This window comes from Manis javanica, chromosome 14, assembly GCF_040802235.1.
Source record: "Manis javanica isolate MJ-LG chromosome 14, MJ_LKY, whole genome shotgun sequence".
Taxonomy (NCBI): Eukaryota; Metazoa; Chordata; class Mammalia; order Pholidota; family Manidae; genus Manis; species Manis javanica.
Genome location: NC_133169.1, coordinates 48,950,547 through 48,970,082, shown reverse-complemented (window position 1 = coordinate 48,970,082; position 19,536 = coordinate 48,950,547). Strand labels below are relative to the sequence as shown.

At 39.5% G+C, this 19,536-nt stretch overlaps 1 pseudogene; it reads left to right on the top strand.

Moving 5' to 3' along the window:
• Positions 1–2,418: 2,418 nt before the first annotated feature.
• Positions 2,419–19,536, top strand: part of LOC108405018 (vomeronasal type-1 receptor 4-like) — a 40,251-nt pseudogene continuing 23,133 nt past the window's right edge.

Sequence of the window (19,536 nt, the reverse complement as noted above, 5' to 3'; positions counted from 1 at the left end):
TTAGGTATGATTGGAGTTAAATGGGACCCTTGGAGTTCAATGAAGGTTATTTTAAGCTAAAGATACTTGAGATTCAACAGATGTGGAAAAAGGTCTTCTAGGAGCTTCCTTATCTTACTGAGTGCAGAAACGTCCTAAGGAAACTGTCATAAATGGCTTTCCCTGGGGAAGTTTTACAGCCATGAAAAGATGGAAAATACTGCTGCACATGCATAAACAATGCTGATCACAAAATGTCTCACCTGTTTGTTCCCCTGTAAACACATTGCTCTTCCCACAGAAGGACCTTCTCCCTTTCCTTACTGAAGTAGGATAATATAAGCTCCTACATTTAGCCATTTAGAGTTAATTTTTGTGAGCTCCCTTATGCATGTGGATACATCTTGGACTTTTTTCTCCTAATCTGTTTTCCGTTGAATTTTCAGGTCCACATATCGAACCTAAGAGGGTAGAGGAATAAACCTACACCAGTAGGATGAGACACAAATCTTAAAACTCAAAAGGAAAAAATCTTGTGTAATTTAAATATCAGGAAGTACTTCTAAGAATGACTGGGATAGGATGACAAAGCAATGGAAAGTGGAGATTAAAATGAATTTTTAAACAAAAACAGTAGAAAGTAAAGAGTGTTAGTTATTACCATATAGGGAAACAAATGGAGAAATGAATTAAAAATCAAAATTTCAAGTGAACAAGCAGTCATGAAAACACAAAATAGAGGAGGGGGAAATTGGAATGCGTGATAGAAACACAAAAATGAAAGGTGCCAGGAACAGAAACAAGAGAAGGCAAGGTGAGACTGAAACAATACAGAAAAAATTAGAAGAATATAATTGAATATTACTAAAGAAGAATTTCAAAATATTTTAGACAGGAAAAATAATACATGAATTAAGAAAAGTAGTTAATTTGCAAAAAGGGACAAAAGGAATTAAAAACCGGAAGGTAAAAACATGAAAAACTGAATGATTGATGTACTAATTGATTAAGAAATAAAAAGCAGTGAATATTAAGACGATAGAGGGGACGAAGTACACGCATCAGAGACGGAGAGGGGAAGAGGGAAACAGGAACTGAAAATCTCCCTGAGACGCAGCGCATCACATGAGAGGCCGAGCCTGGGAGCAGGGGGTGCGGGGGAGGGGAGGTGCGGGGGGGACACTGACGGAGGGGGCGGCCTCCCAGCACTAAGGGGGGCGGGGTGCGCAGCAGGACACCGACAATGATGGACACGCAATATGAGAAATAGGACAAAAGTGAGAATTTCACAGGTGTGGGTAGAAGGAGGCGCTGAGCAGAAGGCGCTGGACAGGACAAGGGAAGGCTGACCGGAGGCGAAACAAAGTATATAAAACAAATGGGGAAACAATCGCCCACTGGCACAGCTAGAGCTCCTGGGCTGGTTATCAGTTACCAGCCGGGTCCCTGGGTCCCCAAGCTTTCCTGCTGCCCCCAGAACCTTCTGGAATGACCAGGACCCCAGTTCTCCCCATCCCTCCACCCTCTGGGACTCTGTGTGCACAGCCCCCTGGGGGGCAGCAGGCTCTCTACCCCACCTCACAATGTGGCCTGGAGCTGGGGGGTGGGGAGGGGTTTCTCCTGGCCCCTCTCGTCCATCGAGTTCCAGTTCAGTTTCCCCACCCCTAAGGTGCTGTCCTGAGACCATTCCAGGTACCAGTGTGCACAATGCACTGAAAGAAGTGACCACTCACAGGCTATTAGGTTGATATAAATCCTTTAGTGTTCTTTAGTTGCGAAGAATATTAATTTTGACATGGTGTGATTATTGACCTGTTACATGAAATATTTTCATGTTCTGCATAATCGAAACTGTTGGAGGATGAAATAAATGTTTTACATTATTCCTTTTACTTGATAAACGTACTTCCATTCCATATATCCACAAAAAGGATGACAGAATGTACATATGTTACACTGAAAGTCGTTTTTTTATTGTGCTATTATATACATAGACAATTTTTGGTAATATATGTTATTTTCATTTGTCTATGACACCAAGTTAAATAACTGCTTCTGAAGAGACTCCTCAATAATACTGTTTGTAGCACACAACAATATAAATTCACACAAACTAATATAAATAAGAGTTGTAGAAGCAAAATTTTACTGGAAATGCTGCTTAAGGAAAAGCAAGTATTTATTTTTCAAATTAAATAATTTTACTCATAGCAGTGAGGGTAAGAGATGAAGAGAAATAAAGGCAGGAGACAGCACAAAGAAATGAATGACAGAAAAGAGAGATGAGAGAAGTGGAGTAGAAAACAACAATCAGGGGACAGGGACAGAGGAGCGCGGGTGTGGGAACAGGCGGGGAGGAGGCTGACACGGAGCAGGGGCAAAGCAGGGAGCACTGGAGAATCAGAAAGAAAGGAGGATGGCAAGTACATCACTGCAAGGATGCCCAGATCGCCCCCTTCACGCAGCAGCTGCAGACCTGGCGAGTGTGGGGGCACTTACCGATCTGAGCTCCACAAGCCAGGTCAGGGGACACCTCTGATGGCCGCGCCCGGATCCCGGAGCCTGGATCCAGGTTATAAGAGGAGCCGAAGAGCGGGTTACTCCCTACCCATGGACTGCATCCCGGTTTGCACGCAGTGAACTTTCTGATTTGTCCAGAGGAAGAACAAATTACTCTCTTAGCTGCAGGGGGTTCTCTTGACAAATTTATAAGTGTTATTAACTAAAGTCAGCACCTGAGGTCACAAACACCTTTCTCCAGTTTTGGAAGAAGTGATTATACAGATTTTAAAGAGAAAGTAAATTTAGAGTGCTAATGATTTTCCGAAAGTGAAAGGAAGTTGTCGCAGTCAAAGTACAGATATCCAGAGAGCAATTTCTTTCCTCTGAGGTTTCTCTTGATCCATAATTTATGTTGGAGCATCCAACTCTCCACTGACTTCCAAATAGAAATATAAATGCTTGTATATGGGATTCACTAACCAAAATGGAAGTTTTAGTAGGCTACTTAATACATAGGGCTATAACCAATCCAACTGCATAATTCCGCAACTGATTCTATGGGTATTATTAATTTTATGCAATATGGTGCAGTTGTGGAAATACTACATTTTGTAATAAACCAATCAACCTGAAGAAAAAGTGAAGCTGACATTCCGGTAGTGCCCAGGCCAGTGAGGTACGTGCTGAGTCTAGGCTCCTCTTCAGCACGTGGATTGGCCGACTTGGGTCCCACGCTAGTGCTGTGACATCTGGGGAAGGGAGAGGTTGATACTGCTCATATCCTGCCAGCACCCCCTTCCTGAATACACACAGGCTCCCAGCCCAATACGGCAGGGCTGACGGGACTATCTTTTGGTGATTTTAGTCATTTGACAACTATTTACCCAGGGTCTAGTTTTCGATGTCCGAGGTTTTAAAAGTCATTGATAATCCTCATGGCGAAGAATCATCCCTAAACTGTCACCTTCAGTACTTGGCCATGGGTGTAGAGAGACACAAATGACACTGTAACGGAGTTCCTATGATTCAGTGAAAAGATCATAGTACTTACCACTTTGGAAAATAAGTGTTGTATAAAAAGGTTAACTGGTGGAGGAAAGAGGATTTTTATTTTACAGGGACCTGCCAGGAAGGGCCTTCTTTAAAGGTGAGATGTGGGCAAACACTGAAGGATATTAGGAACTGGGGATCAGGGAATCCAGGAAGGAGCATTACAGGCAGAAGGAAGCGACACATTAGGTGCATGGGCCATCGGAATGACATTAGGCAGTGGAAGTTGTCACAGTCCAGTCAAGTCTGGTTATTAAGTCTTTAAAAGGTTTTTGGGTATTATTCTGAGACACAATTGTGAACATTACATAATTTTTTTCAGATTGTGATCTGGGGAGCTTTCTGTTTTTATAAATCACTCTGACTGCTGCATTGATCTTAGAGGGTAGGGAGCAGTGCTACATGCAGGGCCTCACTTAAGAGGGTGTTGGAATAATCTATATGGGAGATGATGGGCTTCAGCAGGACAGCAAGACTGGTGATGAAACAATTGTTAGGACTCTGGATTATTTTTAAATGCAGGCAACAGGTTTTCCTGATGGCTTAGATGTAGGTGTGGGTGAACGAGAGGAATCAGGGTGGCTCCAGGATTTTGCCCGAGTGAGTTCAAGGAAGGAATTGCTGGTGTCTTGTATAGGACAGTGAGAGGAGTGGGTTCCGGGTGAGACCAGGAGAGCAGTGTGCACGTGTTAGGTGAAGTTTCTACTACAGATCCAAGTGGGAGGTCAAGCAGGCAGCTGACATACGATGCTGGAGTTGGAGGAAGTGTTTTCACATAGTTTGCACTTGCTGCTGGAAACCAAGTGGGAATAAAACACCAAGGAGTGGTCGGGTATAGAGCAGACTAGGCACGCAGGGTGCAGAGGGCAGCAGCAGGGCAAGACCCAGCGTGGGGGCCTGAGGAGGAGTGGCCAGGAAGTTGGAGGGAAATGAAGAGACACGTCAACCCTGGTGACCAAGTGAGAAATGTTTTTCCAAAGGAGTAAATGAGCAACAGTACATGAATAATAAGTATGGACAAACAGATACGAGAATTACACTGTGATAAGCACCATGGAGACAGACTGGTCACTACAAGGGCAGTTTGTGGTGGGTTGGTAGGGGTGGAAGGTGAGAATTGGAGACCTGGGATGGAGACCACCTTTCAGAGGTGCTTTTCTGTGTTTGCAGATGGAAGCGGACATGTGGGGTGGCATCTGGAGGTGACAAGGAATCAAGGCAGTATTTTTCTAAGTAAAAGCCGCTTAAAGATGAACATGTTTGATGAGAGTGTACAAGTGCTGTAACTATGTGCTGAGTAGAATACCGTGGATTAGGACAAGTGTTGGCTGGAAAACTTGTCTTGCAAAGTGTGATTATCCATCCAGGGAAGTGCCTAAGTGCCATGTTTCCATAAGGAGTCCTGTGTTTCCCTGAGATCAAGCCGGTGTCCACATGGTTAATTCTCCTCTACGGACATCACAAGTCAGTCCAGCTTGTCTACAGGACAAGCCCCTCTTCACAACCTCCCCTAGAACCACGGACACCCATATGATCCTGGCACTGGTGACCTTTCCTGTTTTCTTTGATTGGACAGATTGAAAATCCATAGATGGAGAAGACCCCCGCTGTTCTTTCATTTTGCTACCCAACCATCTATACTTGCTTGTTGATCAATAACGAAAGTACAATTTCCACATGGACCTGTACCTTTTTAAAAGTGAAAATTCCCATTCTGAAAACCAATTCATGATGGGCTGAGTACCCAAGGCTTCAGCTGTCTCTAGGAAGTCTGTAGTGATTTATTTGAGAATAAAGAAGCACATGATAGGACATGTTTAGTGTGTATCTCTAGCCAATATCATACTAAATTCAAATTCTGAAAAAAAAATCATCAGCAACTTACTAAAACTCCTGAAATTTAATAAGCAATTAAAAACAAGTTTCAGAGTGAGAGTATTATTCCACATATAATTACAGTGTGATTCTATGTATAGTGTTTTCAGTTATGCAAAACTATATTAACATTGTATTTTAAAAATAAGTAAATGCATGAATTTAAATTGATATGTATTGATTTAAGGATAATAGTTCCTTTTAGAGACTTGGTGGCAGGGTTTGACCAGGAGTGGTACACTGGATTTTTTTTATTGAAGTGCAGTTTATATACAACACTATATTGGTTTCAAGTATACAACACAACAATTCAGTAGTTACACACATTATTAAATCCTCACCCCCAGTAGTGTGGTTACTGTCTGTCAAAATAGGAAGATGTCACAGGTCCATTGACCACATTCTCCATGCTGCACATCCATCCCTGTGACAGACATTATGATTGGGAATTCTTGTGCCCTTGTACCCATTCACCCCCGCCCCACCTTAATCCCTCCCCCATGGAAACCACCAGTCATTTCTCAGTGTCTTTGAGTCTACTGCTATTTTATTTTGTTTTGCTTTCAGATTCCACATATGGTATTTGTCTTGCTTTGCTGGGCTTATTTCAGTGAGCATAATACAAGCATCCATGTGGTTACAAATGTCAGGATTTCTTTTATATGGCTGAATAATATTCCATTGGATACATGTACCATGTCTTCTTTATTCATTCAGCTATTTTTTATTATGATTAAGGTATCATTGATATACAATCTAATGAAGGTTTCACATGAACAACACTGTGGTTATTACATTGGCCCATATTATCAAGTCCCTCCCCCATCTCATTTCAGTCACTGTCCATCAGCATAGTGAGATGATATAGAGTTACTACTTGTAGTCACTGTGCTATACTGCCTCCCCCATGACACCCCCACACCATGTGTGCCAATCATAATGCCCTTCAATCCCCTTCTCCCTCCCTCCTCACACCTACCCTTTGGCAACAGCTAGAACCTTCTTGGAGTCTGTGAGTCTGCTGCTGTTTTGTTCCTTCAGTTGTGCTCTGTTGTTATACTCCACAAATGAGGGAGATCATTTGGTACTTTTCTTTCTCTGCCTGACTTGTTTCACTGAGCATAATACCCTCTGGCTCCATCCATGTGTTGCAAATGGTAGGATTTGTTTTCTTCTTATGGCTGAATAATATTCCATTGTGTATAGTAGCACCTCCTCTTTATCCATTCATCTACTTATGGACACTTAGGTTGCTTCCATATCTTGGCTATTGTAAACAGTGCTGTGGTAAACATAGGGGTGCATGTGTCTTTTTGAATTTGGGGTCTTCTTTTCTTTGCATAAGTTCCTTGGAGTGAAATTCTTGGGTCAAATGGTAGTTCTATTTCTAGTTTTTTCAGAAACTTCCGTACTGCTTTCATCAATGGTTGAACTAATTTACGCCCCACCAACATTGTAGGAGGGTTCCTCTTTCTCTGTATAGTCGCCAGGATTTGTTCCTTGTCTTTTGGATGTTGGCCATCCTAACTGGTGTGAGGTGATATCTCATTGTGTTTCAACTTGCATTTCCCTGGTAATTAGTGATGTAGAGCATTTTTTCATGTGCTGGTTGGCCATCTGAATTTCTTCTTTGAAAAGTGTCTGTTCAGATCTTCCAAGCATTTTTTTCATTGGATTATTTGCTTTTAGGGTGTTGAGATGTGGGAGTTTTTACATATTTTAGATATTAACCCCTTATCAGATGTGTCATCTACGAATATATTCTCCAATACTGTAGGATGCTTTTTGTTCTACTGATGGTGTCCTTTGCTGTGAAGAAGATTTTTAGCTTGATGTAGTCCAATTTGTTCATTTTTGCCTTTATTCCCCTTGCCCAAGGAGATGTGTTCAGGAAAAAGTCGCTCATGTTTATATTCAAGAGATTTTTGTCTATGTTGTCTTCTATGAGTTTTGTTTTCATGACTTACTTTCAGATATTTGATCTGCTTTGAGTTTACTTTTGTGTATGGAGTTAGACAATAATCCAGTTTCATTCTCTTACATGTAGCTGTCCAGTTTTGCCAACACCAGTTGTTGAAGAAGCTATCATTTTTCCATTGTATATCCATGGCTCCTTTATTGTATATTAATAGACCATATGTGTGTGGGTTTATGTCTGGGATTTTTATTCAGTTCCATTAATCTATAGGTTTGTTCTTGTGTCATTAACAAATTGTCTTGATTACTGTGGCTTTGTGGTAGAGCATGAAGTTGGGGAGCATAATCCCCTCAGCTTTATTCTTCCTTCTCAGGATTTCTTTGGCTATTCAGTGTCTTTTGCAGTTCCATATGAATTTTAGAACTATTTGTTTGAGTTTGTTGAAGAATGCTGCTGATATTTTGACAGGGATTGCATTGAATCTGTAGATTGCTTTAGGCAAGATGGCCATTTTGAAATATTAATTCCTCCTATCCATGGGCACAGGATGTATCTCCATTTATTGTCTTCTTTCTCTCACTAGTGTCTTGTATTTTCAGGATATATGTCTTTCACTTCCTTGGTTAGGTTTATTCCTAGGTATTTTATTCTCTTTGATGCAATTGTAAATGGAATTATTTTCCTGATTTCTCTTTCTACTAGTTCATCATTATTATATAGGAATGCAACAGACTTCTGTGTATTAATTTTGCATCCTGCAACTTTGTTGAAGTCGGTTATTAGTTTTAGTAGTTCTTTGGTGGACTCTTTAGTTTTTTTTTATGTACTATAACATGTCGTCTGCAAACACTGACAGTTTAACTTCTTCCTTAACAATATGGATTCCTTTTATTTCTTTTTGTTGTCTGATTGTTGTGGCTAGGACCTCTAGTACAATGTTGAATAAAAATGGGGAGAGTAGGCATTCTTGTCTTGTTCCCAATCCTAAAGGAAAGTCTTTCAGCTCTTTGCTATTAAGTATGATGTTGGCTGTGAGTATTTTGTATATGGTCTTTATTATGTTGAAGTACTTGCCCTCTATACCCATTTTGAGAGTTTTTCTCATGAATAGATGTTAAATTTTGTTGAATGCTTTTTCAGTATCTATGGAAATGATCATGTGATTTTTGTTCTTTTTTTTGATTTATGTATGATTTTGATGGATTTTTGAATATTGTACCATCCTTGCATCCCTGGAATAAATCCTACTTGATCATGATAGATGATCTTTTTGATGTATTTTTAATTAGTTTGCTAATATTTTGTTGAGTATTTTTGCATCTTCATCAGGGATATTGGTCGGTAATTTCTTTTTTGTGGTGTCTTTGTCTGGTTTGGTATTAGTGTGATGAGTTTGGAATGAGTTTGGAAGTATTCCCTCCTCTTTTACTTTTTGGAAAACCTCAAGGAAGATGGGTATTAAGTCTTCCCTAAATGTTTGATAAAATTCAGCAGTGAAGCCATCTGGAATGGGGATTTTGTTCTTAGGTAGTTTTTTTGATTACCAATTCAATTTCATTGCTGGTAATTGTTCTGCTCAGATTTTCTATTTCTTCCAGGGTCAGCCTTGGAAGGTTATATTTTTCTACAAAGTTGTCCATTTCTTCTAGGTTATCCAGTTGGCTGTCACATAATTTTTCATAGTTTTCTCTAATAATTCTTTGTATTTCTGTAGTGTCCATAGTGATTTTTCCTTTCTCGTTTCTGCTTCTGTTTATGTGAGCACACTTTGTTTTCTTGACAAATATGGCTAAGGGTTTATCTATTTTGTTTATTTTCTCAAATAACCAGCTCCTGGTTTCATTGATTATTTCTATTGCTTTATTCTTCTCAATTTTATTTATTTCTGCTCTTTTTATTATGTCTCTCCTTTTACTGTCTTTGGGCTTCTTTTGTTCTTCTGTTTCTAGTTTCATTAATTCTGAGTTTACACTGTTATTTTGGATTGTTCTTCCTTCTTGAGGTAATCCTGTATTGCAGTATACTTCCCTCTTAGAATGGCCTTTGCTGCATCCCACAGATTTTGGGGGAGTTGAGTTGTTTTCATTTATCTCCATATATTGCTTGATCTTGTTTTAATTTGGACATTGATAATTAGGAGAATATTGTTAAACCTCCATGTGTTTGTGGACTTTTTTGTTTTCTTTGTGCAATTTATTTCTAGTTTCATACCTTTGTAGTCTGATAAGCTGATTGGTACAATTTTAATCCTTCTGAATTTACTGAGGTTCTTTTTGTGGCCTAATATGTGATCTATTCTGGAAAATGTTCCATGTGCACTTGAGAAAAATGTGTATCCTGCTGCTTTTGGGTGGAATGTTCTTTAGATATCTGTTAGGTCCATCTGTTTTAATGTGTCTCCTTACTTATTTTGATTCATTGCCTGTGTCTCCTTACTTATTTCTGTCCAGTTGATCTGTCCTTTGGACTAAGTGGCATGTTGAAGTCTCCTAAACTGAATGCATTGCATTCCATTTCCCCTTTAATTCTGTTAGTATTTTTCCCCACATTTAGGTGCTCCTGTGTTGGGTGCATAGATATTTATAATGGTTATATTCTCTTGTTGGGCCGGCCCCCTTATCATTATATAATGTTCTTCTTGCTCTCTTGTTACTTTCTTTGTTTTGAAGTCTATTTTGTCTGATACAAATACTGTAACTCCTGTTTTTTCTCCCTATTAGTTGCATGAAATATCTTTTTCCATCCCTTCACCTTTAGTCTCTGTATGTCTTTGGGTTTGAAGTGAGTCTCTTGTAGGCAGCATATTGATGGGTCTTGGTTTTTTATCCATTCTTGTAACTCTGTGCCTTTTGATTGGTACATTCAGACCATTAACATTTAGGGTGATTATTGATAGATATGTACTTATTGCCATGGAAGGCTTTCGATTCGTGGTTACCAAAGGTTCAAGGGCAGCTTCTTTACTATCTAACAGTCTAACTTCCTTATCATGCTATTTCAAACATAATATAAAGGTTCTTTTTTTCTCTATTCTTTTTCTTCCTCTTCCACTCTTTATATAATACATTTCATATTCTGCATTCTTGGTGTATCCCTTCACTGGTTTTGTGGATAATTGATTGAATTTTGCATTTGCTTAATAATAAATCAGTCTACTTCCTGTTCTGTGGTTTTATTTTCCCTGATGACTGCTGTTTAGCCTTAGGAGCACTTCCATCTAGAGCAGTCCCTCCAAAATACACCATAAAGACGGTTTGTGGTTGGTAAATTCCCTCAACTTTTGCTTATCTGGGAATTGTTTAATCCCTCCTATCAAATTAAATGATAATCTTGCTAAGTAGAGTATTTTTGGCTCAAGGCCCTTCTATTTCATTGCATTAAATATATCATGCCACTCTCTTCTGACCTGTAAGGTTTCTGCTGAGAAGTCTAGTAATAGCCTGATAGGTTTTCCTTTGTAGGTAATCTTTTCTGTCTCAGTGGCTGCTTTTAATTCTTTCTCCTTGTGCTTGATCTTTGCCATTTTAAATAATATATGTCTTGGTGTTGTCTTCCTAGGGTCCCTTGTGTTGGAAGATCTGTACACTTACATGTTCTGAGAGACTATTTCCTTCCCCAATTGGAGAAGTTTTCAGCAATTATTTCTTCAAAGACACATTCTATCCCCTTTTCTCTCTCTTCTTCTGGTACCCAACAACATGAATATTTTTCCTTATGGATTGGTCACACAGTTCTCTCAATATTCTTTGATTCCTAGAGATCCTTTTTTCTCTCTGTGTCTCAGCTTCTTTGTATTTCTGTTCTCTAATTTCTATTTCATTTGCTGTCTCCTCTAATTCATCTAATCTGCTTTTAAATCCCTCCACTGTATGTTTCATTTCTGAAACTGTATATTTAAAAGTTTTGTCTCTTTCCTGAAGTACTCTCTGAGATCTTGAGTATCTTTCTGTAGCTCCATATGTATGTTTATGATTTTTATTTTGAAATCTTAATTGAGAAGATTGATTATTTCAGAACCACTTAGCTCTCTTTCTGGTGTTTGAGAGATTTTTGTTTGTACAAACTTCGTTTGCCATTTCATATTTGTAATGATTAGTATGGTATAATAACTTTGAGTAGGCTGTGCCCTTTAGTTCCCTGAAGTTTTATTCTCTGGAGCTGCCCAGCACCTGGAATGATGGCAGAGGTCACAAGCAATTGGTGCCGGTGCCTGCTGGGAGGAAATAGTTCTTTCCTGCTTCCTCGCTGCATTGCCTGCCTACACTGCCAGGGCCAGTGGGCTGAGCACACAGAAAGGAGCCTGTGCATTATGTTGCTGTAGCTGCCATAGGTGGGGCCACCCTGCAGCTGGCCTGGCATCTCGGCTTGGGGCAGCAGGTGAGCAGACTTGTGCCAGCAAGGAGGAACGAGCAGCAGGCTGCATATTGCAGAGCGGGGCCTCAGCACTATGTTGTGAGCCAGGGGGATTAAGCGCCTGAAGCTCCTGACAGTTCCCAACCTGCTGGGATGAATGTTATGGGATAATTTTGTCCATCTGCCCTTCCTCCTGAGCAGCAACTCTGTATAGTCCTTACTGCTTTAGCAGCCCTCTCGTTTGGATGTCTTTCAAAGTGCCACCTTTGTTTTGTCCCTGAGAGGCCAGTTGTGGGTACCTGTTCTCCTCAAGTGGGTGGAATCTCAGTCTCTCTGAGTATCTGTCCTGTCTGCTTTCCAACCCCTCTAATCTCCAGGGCACAATGTGATGTGAGTTCATGCTCCTGAAGCAGCTCTCCAGGGCTGGGTTTTTAGCAGTCCTGGACTTCTACTCCTTCCCCACTCCATTTCATTTTATACCGCCAGTGAGCTGGGATGGAAGGTGGACTTTGGTCCTGCCAGATCATAGATTTGCTTCTTTACCATATGAGATCTTTTCTTTTCCCCAGCTGTAGGCTGTCTATTGCAGTTTTCTTTCTGGTCACTCTTTCAGGATTAGGTGTATTTGCTGTATTATTGTGATATATGTGGGGATTTTTTTTGAGAGGGTATCTCTCATATTTATTGATCAAATGGTTGTTAACAACAATAAAATTCTGTATAGGGTACTCAATGCACAATCATTAATCAACCCCAAGCCTAATTCTCAACAGTCTCCAATCTTCTGAAACATAACGAACAAGTCCTTACATGGTGAACAAACACTTACATAGTGAATAAGTTCTTAAATGGTGAACAGTGCAAGGACAGTCATCACAGAAACTTTCAGTTTTGATCACGCATTATGAACTATAAACAATCAGGTCTAATATGAATATTCATTTGATTTTTATACTTGATTTATATGTGAATCCCACATTTCTCCCTTATTATTATTTTTTAAAAATAAAATCCTAAAGTGGTAGGTAGATACAAGATAAAGGTAGAAAACATAGTTTAGTGCTGTAAGAGGGCAAATGTAGATGATCAGGTGTGTGCCTAAAGACTAAGTATTAATCCAAGCTAGACAAGGGCAACAAAACATCCATGGATCCAAAAGATTTCTCTCAAAACAGGGGGGTGAGATTCTAAGCCTCACCTCTGCCTATCCCCAATTTCTCAACTGATGGCCCCCCTGCGACTGTGCCTGTCTTAGGTTGTTCCTCCCTTGAGGAATCTTACCTGTCTCTGGCTAACCAGTCATCTTCCGGGGCCATACAGGGAAATGTAAAGTTGGTAAGTGAGAGAGAAACAATATTGTTTGAAAAGGCTAGCTTTTTACTTCTTTGCAGATTTATGCCCTGTGGCTTCTATGCCCAGCATGTGTCTTGAGGTATCTTTACCACTTGGAAGAATTATGACACTCAGTAATTTCGTTATAAGGCACGAATTCTACTTACGGGTTATAATTAGGAAGGAAGAAGAAAAGCTATAGAAGTAGCAGATGGAAGAAAACATGGGAAGATTGATTATTTCTTTGACATATCTTCTTGTAGAGTAACATAAGCATGTATAGTTTTTAAACTACTAATTAAATTGCACACACACATTAACATAATAGGAATACAGCTACATAATCAAAGGAGACCTACAATTACCAGCCATCTCCAGTGAAACCAAGAAAACCAGTTAGGAACCCTAGGCATTTGTGAAAACTTATCAATGATATGATGGACATTGTCTAACTGTATTTGAATAGTTTGAGAAAAATCAGACAAATTAAAACAACACATTCCTGGGAACTGTTCACATCCCATATGCTATATTAAGAGTAGATAGTCTGTAGTTGCAAGATTTTGGAGCACTGCAACTGGCATTCTCCTAATTCTTGGTTGAGTATACATCCAGTCAAATTTGTTGTTTTACTGTAAGCACAGGCCAGCTTAGATATCTCCTTCTTCATTCCAATGGCAAGTCCAGGAACCCGTGGGATGAATGCAGCTACAACTGCAACAGTGCCAGGATCTTTGTTGAAGTTTTTTGATGATCATCTTCTGAAATGACTCTTCCAGAGAATGTTGATGTTGGAAGTTCTTCTTCATATCATATCTTAATTCGTTTTCTAGGTAGCCAAATTAGGCTTTGATCCTCTGTATAAACACAAACAAACCATTTGCCCACACTTTGATATTCCCTTTATATCATTGTGAAGAACTTATTTGAGATCACCACACAGGAACTGGTTTTTTTTTTTTTAAGGGAAAGGAATATTATCAGAAAAATATACTTCCATAGCTGATCATCTGACACCCTTTAAATGATCAAACTTAAGGATATTTAAAGCATGCATTAATCATTGATTTACGGTTAGTTTTATCCTGTCAGGGAGTAATGCCCCTTTTCTTTCTTCTTTTTCTTTTTTTTTTATCATTAGTCTACAATTACATGAAGAATATTATGTTTACTAGGCTCTCTCCTATACCAGGTCGCCCCCACAAACCCCTTTACAGTCACTGTCCATCAGCATAGCAAAATGTTGTAGAATCACTACTTGTCGTCTCTGTGTTGTACAGCCCTCCCCTTTCTCCCACCCCCCATTATGCATGCTAATCATAATTCCACCTTTCTTCTTCCCCCCTTATCACTCCCTACCCACCCACCCATCCTCCCCAGTCCCTTTCCCTTTGGTACCTGTTAGTCCATTGTTAGGTTCTGTGATTCTGCTGCTGTTTTGTTCCTTCAGTTTTTACGTTGTTCTTATACTCCACAGATGAGTGAAATCATTTGGTATTTCTCTTTCTGTGCTTGGCTTATTTCACTGAGCATAATACCCTCTAGCTCCATCCATGTTGTTGCAAATGGTAGTATTTGTTTTCTTCTTATGGCTGAGTAATATTCCATTGTGTATATGTACCACATCTTCTTTATCCACTCATCTACTGATGGACACTTAGGTTGCTTCCAATTCTTGGCTATTGTAAATAGTGCTGCAATAAACATAGGGGTGCATCTATCTTTTTCAAGCTTGATTGCTACGTTCTTAGGGTAAATTCTTAGGAGTGGAATTCCTGGGTCAAATGATAAGTCTATTTTGAGCATTTTGAGGAACTTCGATACTGCTTTCCACAATGGTTGAACTAATTTACATTTCCACCAGCAGTGTAGGAGGGTTCCCCTTTCTCCACAACCTCGCCAACATTTGTTGTTGTTTGTCTTTTGTATGGCAGCCATCCTTACTGGTGTGAGATGATACCTCATTGTGGTTTTAATTTGCATTTCTCTGATAATTAGCGATGTGGAGCATCTTTTCATGTATCTGTTGGCCATTACAATTTCTTTTTTGGAGAACTGTCTGTTCAGTTCCTCTGCCCATTTTTTAATTGGATTATTTGTTTTTTGTTTGTTGAGGTGGGTGAACTCGTTATATATTTTGGACATCAAGCCTTTATCATATCTGTCACTTACAAATATATTCTCCCATACTGTAGGGTACCTTTTTGTTTCATTGATGGTACCTTTTGCTATACAGAAGCTTTTCAGCTTAATATAGTCCCACTTGCTCATTTTTGCTGTTGTTTTCCTTGCCTGGGGACATATGTTCAAGAAGAGGTCACTCATGTTTATGTCTAAGAGGTTTTTGCCTGTTTTTTTCTAAGAGTTTTATGATTTCATGACTTACATGCAGGACTTTGATCCATTTTGAATTTACTTTTGTGTATGGGGTTAGACAGTGGTCCAGTTTCATTCTCCTACATGTAGCTGTCCAGTTTTGCCAGCACCATCTGTCATTTCGCCATTGTATGCCCATGGCTCCTTTATCAAATATTAATTGACCATATATGTTTGGGTTAATGTCTGGAGTCTCTAATCTGTTTCACTGGACTGTGCTCCTGTGTTGGGTGCATATATATTTAGAATGGTTATGTCCTCTTGTTGGACTGAGTCCTTTATCATTATGATGTGTCCTTCTTTATCTCTTGTTACTTTCTTAGTTTTGAAGTCTATTTTGTCTGATATTAGTACTGCAACCCTTGCTTTCTTCTCTCTGTTGTTTGCCTTAAATATGTTTTTCCATCCCTTGACTTTTAGTCTGTTCATGTCTTTGGGTTTGAGGTGAGTTTCTTGTAAGCAGCATATAGATGGGTCTTGCTTTTTTATCCATTCTATTACTCTGTGTCTTTTGATTGGTGCATTCAGTCCATTTACATTTAGGGTGACTATTGAAAGATATGTACTTATTGCCATTGCAGGCTTTTGATTCGTGGTTACCAAAGGTTCAAGGTCATTCTCTTTAGTATCTTATTGCCTAACTTAGCTCGTTTCTGAGCTGTTATATACACTGTCTGGAGATTCTTTTCTTCTGTACCTTCTTATTCCTCCTCCTCCATTCTTCATATGTTGTGTGTTTTGTTCTGTGCTCTTTTTATGAGTGCTCCCATCTAGAGCAGTCCCTGTAAGATGCCCTGTAGAGGTGGTTTGTGGGAGGCAAATTCCCTCAGCTTTTGCTTGTCTGGAATTGTTTAATCCCTCCATCATATTTAAATGATAGTCATGCTGGATACAGTATCCTTGGTTCAAGGCCCTTATGTTTCATTGCATTAAATATATCATGCCATTCTCTTCTGGCCTGTAAGGTTTCTGTCAAGAAGTCTGATGATAGCCTGATGGGTTTTCCTTTATCGGTGACCTTTTTCTCTCTAGCTGCCTTTAAAACTCTTTCCTTGTCCTTGATCCTTGCCATTTCACTTATTATGTGTCTTGGTGTTGTCCTCCTTGGATCCTTTCTGTTGGGGGTTCTATGTATTTCTGTGGTCTGTTTGGTTATTTCCTCCCCCAGTTTTGGGAAGTTTTCTGCAATTATTTCTTCAAAGACACTTTCTATCCCTTTTTCCTCTCTCTTCTTCTTCTGGTACCCCTATAATATGGATATTGTTCCTTTTGGATTGGTCACTCAGTTCTCTTAATATTGTTTCATTCCTGGAGATCCATTTATCTCTCTCTATGTCAGCTTCTATGCGTTCCTGTTCTCTGGTTTCTATTTCATCAATGGCCTCTTGCATCTTATCCATTCTGCTTATAAATCCTTCCAGAGTTTGTTTAACTTCTGTAATCTCCTTTCTGGCATCTGTGATCTCCCTCCAAACTTCATCCCTTAGCTCTTGCATATTTCTCTGCATCTCCTTCAGCATGTTTATGATTTTTATTTTGAATTCTTTTTCAGGAAGACTGGTTAGGTCTGTCTCCATCTCTGGTGTTGTCTCTGTGATCTTGGTTTGCCTGTAATTTTGCCTTTTTATGGTGATAGAAATAGTTTGCAGAGCTGGGACGAGTGATGTTTGGAAGAACTTCCCTTCTTGTTCGTTTGTGGCCTTCCTCTCCTGGGAGAACAGCGACCTCTAGTGGCTTGTGCTGGGCAGATTTCCACAGTCAGGGCTTCTGATTCCTGCCTGGCTGCTATGGAGTTTATCTCCAGTTTTGCTGTGGGCATGGCCTGGCTCTGGCTGCTGCTCCAAAATGGTGGAGCTGCTTTGGAGGGTGAGTGGCCAGAAGGCTATTTATCTCTGTGAGGGGCCTCCGTTCTCCATGCTGCCCATGGGTTTAGAGTGCCCAGAGATCCCCAGATTCCCTGCCTCTTCACTAAGTGTCCCACCCTGTCCCTTTAAGACTTCTAGAAAGCACTTGCCAAAACAAAACAAACAAACGAACAAAAAAAAGCCACTCGCTTTTCTTTGTCCTCAGATGCCGGCCTCAGGACCTGCTCACCAGTCTTGCTGCCCTGTTTCCCTAGTATCCAGGAACACACGCATGCACTGTGTCTGCGCTCTGTTGCAGATGGCTTGGTCTGGGTGTTCAGCAGTCCTGGGCTCCCTCTCCCTCCCTGCTCTGACTCCTCTTCCCCCGCTGGGAGCTAGGGGGAGGGCCGCTCAGGTCCCGCCGGGCTGGAGCTTGTATTTTACCCCCTTTGGTAGGCACTGGGTTCTCACAGGTGTGGATGTGGTCTGGATGTTGTCCTGTGTCCTCTGGTTTCTAGGAAGAGTGGTCTTTGTTATATATTTCATAAATATATGTGGTTTGGGGAGGAGATTTCCGCTGCTCTACTCACACCGCCATCTTGGCTCTGCCCTGATATATGTGGTTTTGAGAGAGGGTTTCTGCCTGACTTCTCATGCCATTTTTCTCTGTTTCCTGTCATTTAGCTATTGATCGTCATTTTTATTGCCTGCATTATCATGGCTATTGTAAATAATGTGGTGATAAACATAGGGGTGCATATATCTTTTCCAGTCAGAGATTTGGTTTTCTTCAGGAAAATTCCTAGAACTGCAGTTACTTGGTCATATGGTATTTAAGTTTTTAGGTTTTTGAGGAATCTCCGTACTGCTTTCCACAGCAGTTGTACCACTTTACATTCCCACTAACAGTGTAGGAGGGTTTCCTTTTCTCCACATCCTCACCAACACTTGTTATTTCTTGTCTTTTGGATATTGGCTATTCTAATTGGTGTGAGGTGATATCTCTTGTAGTTTTGACTTGCATTTCACTGATGATTAGCAATGTGGAGCATCTTTTCATGTGCCTATTGGCCATCTGTATGTCTTCTTTGGAAAAATATCTGTTCTCTTTTTTTAATCAGGCTACTAGTTTTTTGTTGTTGAGCCATACGAGTTATTTATATATTTTAGATGTTAACTCCTCATGAGATAAAAAATTTACAAATATATTCTCACAATCTATAGGTTGCCTTTCTTTTGCTGATGGTTTCTATTGTTGTACAGAAGCTTTTTAGTTTGATGTAGTTCCCCTTGTTCATTTTTTCTTTACTTCCCTTGACTGAAGAGATGTGTCTAGGAAAAAAATTGCTCATGCTTATGTTCAAGAGTTCTATGGTTTTATGTTTTATATTTAGATCTTTAATCCATTTTGAGTTTACTTTTATATATACAATTAGACAGTAATCCAGTTTGATTCTCTTGCATGTAGCTGTCCAGTTTTCCCAACACCACTATTGAAGAGATTGCCTTTTCCCCACTGTATATTCATGGCTCCTTTGTCATATATTAATTGGCCATATATGCATGCATGTATTTCTGGATATCCCTTAATTTTAAGTCACTATGTTTCTAATTCTGTTGAAAAACTTCCTTTTAGTTATGTTACTACTTTTTTCAAAAATAATGAATCAAGACAAGTACTAACCAACAATTTGAGCTTATCTCATCAACCTGAGCATTCACAGAGTCTGCAGGTGAATATTTTAACTGTCATATACAGATATGAAACAAGTAACTGTCTAAGTTATAAAGAAACATGTACAAAGATGTTCATAACAATGTTCTTGGAAGTGGCAAAAATCTATAAGAGCCCAGATGCCTGTCATGGGACAACCATAGAGACTCTGTAAGGGAGTCACACAGGAAAATATAGGTACCAATAAAAATAAATGAACATAAATAACATACTGAGTGGATAATAAAAAAAAGGTATGCAAATTTACTCAATATTTGGAGCACTATTCTACAGTGTTCAAAAAAGACCAAATAATTGTTTAATGTTAAAACTATAAAAATCAATAAAAGAAAGTTCCCATTCTGCAAGCATTGCTTCTTGTTCATTTCTTTTAATGGTAAAAACACTCCATTGTATGTCTATACCACTTCTAGTTTGTTGCTTCCACCTTTGGCTATCATGAATAGTGATGTCAAGAATATTTGTGTACAAGTATCTGTAAGCAATTTAAATTGAAAATACTAGCTTTTTTGCATCAAAGTCTATGAGGATTGTCATTTCTCCATCATTAAAATACTTAATTTTTGGTGTCT